A 10,829-nucleotide genomic window follows, 5' to 3' on the forward strand; every position below is an offset into this window, starting at 1 on the left:
AGTTATTTTCCTGGCACCACACACCCAGAGCCTTCACCTCCTCCCTGTAGGTTTTCTCATTGTTGTTGGGAATCAAGCCTACTACTATTGTGTTATCTGCAAACTTGATGATTGAGTTGGAGGCAAGCTTGGCCACACAGTCATGGGTGAAAAGGGAGTACAGGAGGTGGCTGAGCACGCACCATTGTGGGGACCCAGTGTTGAGGATCAGCGAAGAGGAGGTGTTGTTTCTTACCTTCACCACCTGTGGGCGACCTGTCAGGAAGTCCAGGACCCAGTTGCACAGGACGGGGTTCAGACCCAGGGCCTCAAGCTTGATGATGAGCTTGGAGGGTACTATGGTGTTGAATGCTAAGCTATAGTCAATGAACAGCATTCTTACATACACTACCTTTCAAAAGTTTGGGGTCACATTTCCTTGTTTTTGAAAGAAAAGCACATTTTTTGTCCATTAAAATAACATAAAATTAATCAGAAATACAGTGTAGACATTGTTACTCTGAAAAATGGTAACCCTGTTTTTAGTTTCCAGAAAATAACTGAAGCAGAGGTTCTAGCTGCCCTGTGTGCCATTGATACTAAGAAATCCTTAGGCGCTGACCATTTAGACCCGTACGTAAGTGTGCGGCACCTATCATTGCTGGTTCAGTGACACACATTTTTAATCTAACGTTAAGCACAGGAAATATCCCAAAGGTGTGGAAAGCAGCTTTTGTTCTGCCATTACATAAGGGAGGTGACAGTAGTGATTTGGATAACTATCGACCCAACTCTAGGCTCCCTTGTCTGGCAAAGATCCTAGAATCTATAGTCAACAAACAGTTACAATTTTTTCTTTCTGCTAACAGTATTCTTAGCACCAATCAATCTGGTTTTAGATCTAAACACAGTACCACATCGGCCACTATGCTTGTTGTAAATGATATTGCAAATGCCTTAGATGATAGAAAGCACTGTGCTGCGTTGTTTGTAGATTTGTCAAAAGCTTTTGACACTGTAGACCATGCTATCCTTTTGAGTAAGCTGTCATCAATAGGACTGGGCACTGATGCCTGCCGATGGTTTTATGACTATCTTAAAGATAGAACTCAGGCCGTCATGGTCGACAAGGTCAAGTCTGACCCCTTACAGTTACTTAAAGGGGTCCCCCAGGGTTCAATAATTGGCCTACTATTGTTCTCACTTTATATAAACAACATTGGTGATGATGTCAGATAATGTAAATTCCATTTATATGCAGATGACACAGTGATGTACTCTATTGCTCCAACAGCGGACCAAGCTTTAATGCAGTTGGAGTCTGATTTTAGGGTACTACAGGGGTCTCTTTTACAGCTTAAACTTGTTTTAAATGCTAAGAAAACAAATGTCATGTTTTTTTCTAGGTCTAAACTCTCAGTTAGAAACACTTTTGTAATCACTAGCTTGGATGGTACTCAAATCAAACAGGTCTCTGCATATAAATACTTAGGGGTATGGTTAGATGATAGGTTTTCTTTTAAAAAACATGTTACTGAATTGGGAAAAAAGCTCACATTCAAGATAGGGTTCCTTTACAGAAACAGGGCTTGTCTGTCCTCTGTAAATAGAAAACAAATTGTGCAGGCTACGTTTATGTCCGTTTTAGATTATGGTGATATTATCTAGATGCATGCATCGGCAAACACATTAAAACCACTGGATGCTATTTACCATTGTGCACTCAGGTTTATCACGGGTGATAGTTACAAAACTCATCACTGTATCCTACATCGACATGTGGGTTGGGCCTCTCTATCTGTGAGGCGAGAGCAACATGCTCTCTTGTTTATTTATTAAGCACTTCTTTTAAATCTACCTCCATATATATCATCATTAATTTCCACTAGATATACTAATTTTAAAACCAGATCACAGATGTGGATTACATTAGAGACTCCTGCGGTCTCCACAGAGTTGGGTAGGACTGCCTTCAGTTCCTTTGCACCTTATTTATGGAACAAACTGCAGATCCAACTTAAGTTAGATACTCTGGTGTTCCTTGCCCATTTCAAAAATGTTATGGAGGATCAATATGATGTTGTCTGTGATTGTTTCTGTTGAATTGTGTCTTTGTTGTATGTTTGAAATGTTCTTGTCTGTATGCCTAAAACTGTACATGTCAACATGTTTACACAGGGCACAGCCGTAAAAGAGATCCGGGTCTCAGTCTGTTTTCCCTGTTAAAATAAAGAGTTAAAAAAAAATGTTGTAAATGACTATTGTAGCTGGAAAAGGCAGATTTTTTATGGAATATCTACATTGGTGTCATGCTCTGACCTAGGAGAGCTGTGTTTTCTCTGTTTAGCTAGGCCAGGGTGTGATAGGTGGGTGGGCATTCTATATTTTGTGTTCTATGTTTTGGCCGGGTATGGTTTCCAATCAGAGGCAGGTGTCTATCGTTGTCTCTGATTGGAAGCCATACTTAGGCAGCCTGTTTTTCCTTTGTTTTTTGTGGGTAGTTGTTTTCAGTTTAGTTGTAAGTACCTGACGGAACTGTCGGCTGTCATTTTTGTTTAATTTGTAAAGTGTTCATTTCTTCATTAAACTCATGATGAACATATTTCATGCGGCACCTTGGTCAACTCACTTTGACGGTTGTGACAATTGGAACCATAGTACCCTCCAAACTCGTCATTAAGCTCAACCCCGCCCTGTGCAACTGGGTCCTGGACTTTCTGACGGGCCGACCCCAGGTGGTGAAGGTAGGAAACAACATCAGCACCCAGCTGAGGCCAATATCAAATCAAAATCAAATCAAATGTATTTATATAGCCCTTCTTACATCAGCTGATATATCAAAGTGCTGTACAGAAACCCAGCCTAAAACCCCAAACAGCAAGCAATGCAGGTGTAGCACGGTGGTTAGGAAAAGCTCCCTAGAAAGGCCAAAACCTAGGAAGAAACCTAGAGAGGAACCAGGCTCTGAGGGGTGTCCAGTCCTCTTCTGGCTGTGCCGGGTGGAGATTATAAGAGAACATGGCCAAGATGTTCAAATGTTCATAAATGACCAGAATGGTCAAATAATAGTAATCACAGTGAACAGGTCAGGGTTCCATAGCTGCAGGCAGAACAGTTGAAACTGCAGCAGCGGCCAGGTGGACTGGGGACAACAAGGAGTCATCATGCCAGGTAGTCATGAGGCATAGTCCTAGGGCTCAGGTCCTCCAAGAGAGAGAAAGAGAGAATTAGAGAGATATACTTAAATTCACACAGGACACCGGATAAGACAGGGGAAATACTCCAGATATAACAGACTGACCCTAGCCCCCCGACACATAAACTACTGCAGCATAAATACTGGAGACTGAGACAGGAGGGGTCAGGAGACACTGTGGCCCCATCCGATGATACCCCCGGACAGGGCCTAACAGGCAGGATATAACCCCACCCACTTTGCCAAAGCACAGCCCCCACACCACTAGACGGATATCTTCAACCACCAACTTATCATCCTGAGACAAGGACGAGTATAGCCCACAAAGACCTCCGCCACGGCACAACCCAAGGGGGGGGCACCAACCCAGACAGGAAGACCACGTCAGTGACTCAACCCACTCAAGTGACGCACCCCTCCTAGGGACGGCATGGAAGAGCACCAGTAAGCCAGTGACTCAGCCCCTGTAATAGGGTTAGAGGCAGAGAATCCCAGTGGAGAGAGGAGAACCGGCCAGGCAGAGACAGCAAGGGCGGTTCGTTGCTCCAGTGCCTTTCCGTTCACCTTCACACTCCTGGGCCAGACTACACTCAATCATAGGACCTACTGAAGAGATGAGTCTTCAATAAAGACTTAAAGGTTGAGACAGAGTCTGCGTCTCTCACATGGGTAGGCAGACCATTCCATAAAAATGGAGCTCTATAGAAGAAAGCCCTGCCTCCAGCTGTTTGCTTAGAAATTCTCGGGACAATTAGGAGGCATGCGTCTTGTAACCATAGCGTACGTGTAGGTATGTACGGCAGGACCAAATCAGAAAGATAGGTAGGAGCAAGCCCATGTAATGCTTTGTAGGTTAGCAGTAAAACCTTGAAATCAGCCATTGCCTTAACAGGAAGCCAGTGTAGGGAGGCTAGCACTGGAGTAATATGATCCAATTTTTTGGTTCTAGTCAGGATTCTAGCAGCCGTATTTAGCACTAACTGAAGTTTATTTAGTGCTTTATTGCAGTAGTCTAACCTAGAAGTAACAAAAGCATGGATACATTTTTCTGCATCATTTTTGGACAGAACATTTCAGATTTTTGCAATGTTACGTAAATGGAAAAGGTGCGTTCTCATCCCTCTCCTGTACTCCCTGTTCACCCTTAGACTGCATGGCCATGCACGCTTCCAACTCAATAATCAAGTTTGCAGACGACACTACAGTGGTAGGCCTGATTACCAACAACAACGAGACGGCCTACAGGGAGGAGGTGAGGGCCCTTGGAGTGTGGTGTCAGGAAAATAACCTCTCACTCAACGTCAACAAAATAAAGGAGATGATCGTGGAATACAGGAAACAGCAGAGGGAGCACCCACCTATCCACATCGACGGGACAGTAGTGGAGAAGGTGGAAAGTTTTAAGTTCCTCGGCGTACACATCACGGACAAACTGAAATGGTCCACCCACACAGACAGCGTGGTGAAGAAGGCGCAACAGCGCCTCTTCAACCTCAGGAGGCTGAAGAAATGTTGCTTGTCATCTAAAACACTCAAACTTTTACAGTATCACCACCTGGTACGGCAATTGCACCGCCCTCAACCGCAAGGCTCTCCAGAGGGTAGTGCGGTCTGCACAACGCATTATATCCCAGTCCACGTCCTCAAAACAATCTTGAAGAGTGGATTCCGATTGGTCAGACCAGCATTGAATAGTCCTTACCATGGGTGCTTCCTGTTTGAGTTTCTGCCTATGGTAGGAGCAAGATGGAATCGTGGTCCGATTTGCCGAATGGAGGGTGGAAGAGGCCCTTATATGCATTCTGGGAGGTAGTATAACAATGGTTGAGAGTTTTAGCAGCGTGAGTACAAAAATCTATATACACTGCTCAAAAAAATAAAGGGAACACTTAAACAACACAATTTAACTCCAAGTCAATTACACTTCTGTGAAATCAAACTGTCCACTTAGGAAGTAACACTGATTGACAATAAATTTCACATGCTGTTGTGCAAATGGAATAGACAACAGGTGGAAATTATAGGCAATTAGCAAGACACCCCCAATAAAGGAGTGGTTCTGCAGGTGGGGACCACAGACCACTTCTCAGTTCCTATGCTTCCTGGCTGATGTTTTGGTCACTATTGAATGCTGGCGGTGCTTTCACTCTAGTGGTAGCATGAGACGGAGTCTACAACCCACACAAGTGGCTCAAGTAGTGCAGCTCATCCAGGATGGCACATCAATGCGAGCTGTGGCAAGAAGGTTTGCTGTGTCTGTCAGCGTAGTGTCCAGAGCATGGAGGCGCTACCAGGAGACAGGCCAGTACATCAGGAGACGTGGAGGAGGCCGTAGGAGGGCAACAACCCAGCAGCAGGACCGCAACCTCCGCCTTTGTGCAAGGAGGAGCAGGAGAAGCACTGCCAGAGCCCTGAAAAATGACCTCCAGCAGGCCACAAATGTGCATGTGTCTGCTCAAACGGTCAGAAACAGACTCCATGAGGGTGGTATGAGGGCCCGACGTCCACAGGTGGGGGTTGTGCTTACAGCCCAACACCGTGCAGGACGTTTGGCATTTGCCAGAGAACACCAAGATTGGCAAATTCGCCACTGGCGCCCTGTGCTCTTCACAGATGAAAGCAGGTTCACACTGAGCACGTGACAGACGTGACAGAGTCTGGAGACACCGTGGAGAATGTTCAGCTGCCTGCAACATCCTCCTGCATGACCGGTTTGGCGGTGGGTCAGTCATGGTGTGGGGTGGCATTTCTTTGGGGGGCCGCACAACCTTCCATGTGCTCGCCAGAGGTAGCCTGACTGCCATTAGGTACCGAGATGAGATCCTCAGACCCCTTGTGAGACCATATGCTGGTGCGGTTGGCCCTGGGTTCCTCCTAATGCAAGACAATGCTAGACCTCATGTGGCTGGAGTGTGTCAGCAGCTCCTGCAAGAGGAAGGCATTGATGCTATGGACTGGCCCGCCCATTCCCCAGACCTGAATCCAATTGAGCACATCTGGGACATCATGTCTCGCTCCATCCACCAACGCCACGTTGCACCACAGACTGTCCAGGAGTTGGCGGATGCTTTAGTTCAGGTCTGGGAGGAGATCCCTCAGGAGATCCCTCCGCCACCTCATCAGGAGCATGCCCAGGCATTGTAGGGAGGTCATACAGGCACGTGGAGGCCACACACACTACTGAGCCTCATTTTGACTTGTTTTAAGGACATTACATCAAAGTTGGATCAGCCTGTAGTGTGGTTTTCCACTTTAATTTTGAGTGTGACTCCAAATCCAGACCTCCATGGGTTGATAAATTGGATTTCTATTGATTATTTTTGTGTGTTTTTGTTGTCAGCACATTCAACTATGTAAAGAGAAAAGTATTTAATAAGATTATTTCTTTCATTCAGATCTAGGATGTTTTGTTTAAGTGTTCCCTTTATTTTTTGGAGCAGTATATGTTCATAGAATTTTGGGAGCCTTTTCCTCAAATGTACTTTGTTAAAATCCTCAGCTACAATAAATGCAGCCTCAGGATATGTTGTTTCCAGTTTGCATAAAGTCCAGTGAAGTTCTTTGAGGGCCGTCGTGGTATCGGCTTGAGGGGGGAAATAGACCGCTGTGGTTATTATTGATGACAATTCTCTCGGGAGATAGAACGGTCGGCATTTGATTGTGAGATATTCTAGGTCGGGTGAACAGAAGGACTTGAGTTCCTGTATGTTATCACAGTTACACCATAAGTCGTTAATCATAAAACATATACCTCCACCCCTCTGCTTCCCGGAGAGATGTTTGTTCATGTCGGCGAGATGTACTGAGAACCCTACTGGCTTTACAGGGTCAGACAGTATATCTCGAGAGAGCCATGTTTCCGTGAAGCAGAGTATGTTACAATCCCTGGTGTCTCTCTGAAAAGCAACTCTCGCCTTGAGCTCATCAACTTTATTATCAAGACATGGTACATTAGCGAGTAAAATACTCGGGAGCGGTGGGTGGTGTGCACGCTTCTTAAGTCGGACCAGAAGACCGCCCTGAGTACCTCTCCTCCGCCGCCGTTGTTTTGGGTCAGCCTCTGGAATAAGTTCAATTGCTCTGGGGACAGCAAACAAAGGCTCTGCTCATAATCCTGGTCGTAATTCTGGAAGTTCTGGTGAGTTACCGCTGCTCTAATATCCAATAGTTCCTCCCGGCTGTATGTAATGACACAAAACAATTCCTGAGCTAATAACGTAAAAAATCGTACATAAACAAACAAAATACTGCAGTTTCCTAAGAGCTTGTCACGATGCTGCCATCTCCGTCGGCATGCCTCATCTTTAATAACAGAATACCTAATAACTACTTACTTCAACATTGAAATCATAATTGATCAGTTAGCTAGCTGGTTACCCAGCTTGTCTACTGAAGAACTATCAAACAAAAATATTATTGTCAGCCATCGTTCACCTTTCACCATCCCCTTTCATTTCTAAGGTAAAAAATCTGTCTAGAGAGCAGTCAAGCCATGACTGGTCCAAAAAACCTGACCAATTGCATTTCAATAGACTGCTACAGGCTATGTTGATTGGCTAGAATTTCCCGTTATAAAATTATAGTAAGCAGTTGCGAGAAATTGATTTTGAAGAGCAAGAAATTGATGTGACGGAGAAAAGACATCTGTGTAGACATTTTGTGAGAGTGCAGTAGGTCTTGACATGTAGTAAATATTTCTTCAGAAGAACAAAAATCTCTGCTCTCAAATTAATTTACTGTGTGCAGAAAATCCGGTCCTGTGCGCTCAAAGTCACACTGGCCTGCGCTCGCGGTACCCCTAGTCTGCTAGCTCAACTCAAGTGTTTTCTTGTGCTATGATGTTTCATATATATATATATATATATATATATATATATATATTTTATTTTTTATTTAACCTTTATTTAACTGGGCAAGACAGTTTAGAACAAATTCTTATTTGCAATGATGGGCTACATCGCTCGTGTAGGCTCGTGCGTGCCATCTTGCGCCTGTTCAACTTTTGAATCAGATTTGACACCATAGATGAAGACGCATCTCAGGTTTAGCTTGTGTAAATGGGATCTCACCTCGTTGTAGGTCGCCCTCTGATTCACCAATTTGGCACTCAGATCTGGGTAGATGCTGATCCTCTTCTCTACATAGGTCAGGGCCCCCGTTTCCACTGCGAGGTGAACAACCCAGATTCTCCTGCCCAAACACTTCATAGAAAAGATTGCTCATGAAGGAAGTTGGGTTGCCTGCTTCCACACCAGTCCTGTGATCCGCACATTGAATTTACGGGAATATAGAGGAAGATAAGTGTTACAGCAGAACATAGAAACGCGCCATTTTAACACTTTATATAGTATTCAGCTGAAACACAGACTGTGTTGACTACTGCCAGATTAATCACACATTCATAGCCTGCAGAGAGATTTAAGTCTCGCTGAAAGAATAACACACTTATAAAGAAGAGAACCTGATTATTACAATATTGCACATCAAACAAGAAACAAACTAACTAAATTGCACAACTGCCATCTAAACCCTGACTTTCTTGCCTTCTGTGATGCAAAGTCATCAATTACATCATCATAAGAAATCTTCCCAGCAATTGTATGGTTAATACTGATGACAGCAGGGCCACTAAGGCGTTCCTGTGACATGGTGGACCTCAGGTAGGATTTGATGAGCTTCAGCGTTGAAAAGCTCCTCACTGCTTCAGCTACAGTCACTAGAAGAGTAAGACACATTTCTGAGAGCAGTCCACAAATTTGGAATACATTTCTGAGAGCTCCCTTTCGTGTATAAATATCAGCCGCTCAAGCAGGGTCATGGTCTTCGATGACAAGTCAGGCAAGTTCTTCTGTCTCTGTGCAAGCTCTCTGCCATCCAAGTCAGAGTGTTCTTTATAGTGGAATGGCATACTAAGGGCCTCACAGTGTTCTGTCAACTCCTCATTTGAGAGACTTTGGAAGGTTGACAGAACTCCAAACTTCTCTCCCACATTTTCCAATGTGGAAAATCTTTCCTGAAGGGCTCAACAGCAACATTGAAAAATGTCACCTCCAGCTTCTTCAGGGCATCACTCAAAGGCTCATCAAATGATCTGTATGAAAGTGCCGCTTTGTGTACCTCAGACTTTTTTTAATTGTAGAACGGCCTCTGCATTCATACCCTCGCAAATATCCTTGGCTGACGTTTGTGCAGTCATAAAGCCTGTTGCCATGTAGTTGCTGAGACCTCTCTCTGTCTTTCTGAGAAGACAGACTGCAACATCTACATGCATACTGGGAGACTGCATCAGCTTGCTCACATGTTGGATCTGGCTCAAGATGTCATACTACACCACTGTACAGATGATGAAGCGGTATGATCCCACCTCCTCTGACAAGGACTGGGCCTCAATCTTTATCACAGGGTCTTTGGTTTGATCCCTCACCTCAGTCAGTGCCTCTCTCACCACTGCTGCCTGATACCTCAGTGGCTCGACACTTAACTTTACTCTCCCACCTTGTCTCAGTCCACATCTTCAAAGTGATGTCAACATGTTTTTTCAGGATGGCCCATCAGTGTGTGGAGGCTGAGAACAAGGTGTACAGTTTGTATAAGATGCCAAAGTAACCTGTGGCATCGACAGAACGTTTAGCAGCATCAGCCACAACCAGGTTCAATGTGTGAGCCCCACATGGCACATATAGAGCTCTTGGAATCATTTCCAGGAGTCTGGCTTGAACACCTTTGTTTTTGCCTCTCATGTTGGCCCCATTATCATAAGACTGTCCCTTGCAGTCCTCTAAATAATTTTTGAGAATCAGTGATGCCAAATGTTGGCCCGTAGACTCTTCTGCCTCCAATAACCCCATAAAATCTAGAACGATAGAGAAGAATTTTGCCAGCTTGATGTCACTCACCATTACTAAAATGACCTTGCTGCTCAACAAATCAATGAGTTCATTCTGTATTTGGTGGCCAAGGTAGCTGGTGATGTGATGTCAGTCCTTAGTTTGCTAAATTAATATTCTTCTTAAAAAAGAGTTTGCAGCAGAAGCAGAAGAGGCTGTTGTTTCAGGTGTAGACCTTACAGTGAAATGCTTACTTACAGGCTCTAACCAATAGTGCAAAAAAAGGTATTAGGTGAACAATAGGTAGGTAAAGAAATAAAACAACAGTAAAAAGACAGGCTATTTACAGTAGCGAGGCTATAAAAGTAGCGATGCTACATACAGACACCGGTTAGTAAGGCTGATTGAGGTATTATGTACATGTAGATATGGTTAAAGTGACTATGCAAATATGATGAACAAAGAGTAGCAGTAGCGTAAAAGAGGGGTTGGCGGGTGGGACACAATGCAAATAGTCTGGGTAGATATTTGATTATCTGTTCAGGAGTCTTATGGCTTGGGGATAAAAACTGTTGAGAAGCCTTTTTGTCCTAGACTTGGCACTCCGGTACCGCTTTCCTTGCGGTAGTAGAGAGAACAGTCTATGACTGGGGTGGCTAGGGTCTTTGACAATTTTTAGGGCCTTCCTCTGACACCGCCTGGTGTAGAGGTCCTGGATGGCAGGCAGCTTAGCCCTGGTGATGTACTGGGCTGTACGCACTACCCTCTGTAGTGCCTTGCGGTCAGAGGCCGAGCAGTTGCCGTATCAGGCAGTGATGCAACCAGTC

The sequence above is a fragment of the Salmo salar genome, chromosome 19, assembly GCF_965601325.2.
Source record: "Salmo salar chromosome 19, fSalSal1, whole genome shotgun sequence".
Classification (NCBI taxonomy): Eukaryota; Metazoa; Chordata; class Actinopteri; order Salmoniformes; family Salmonidae; genus Salmo; species Salmo salar.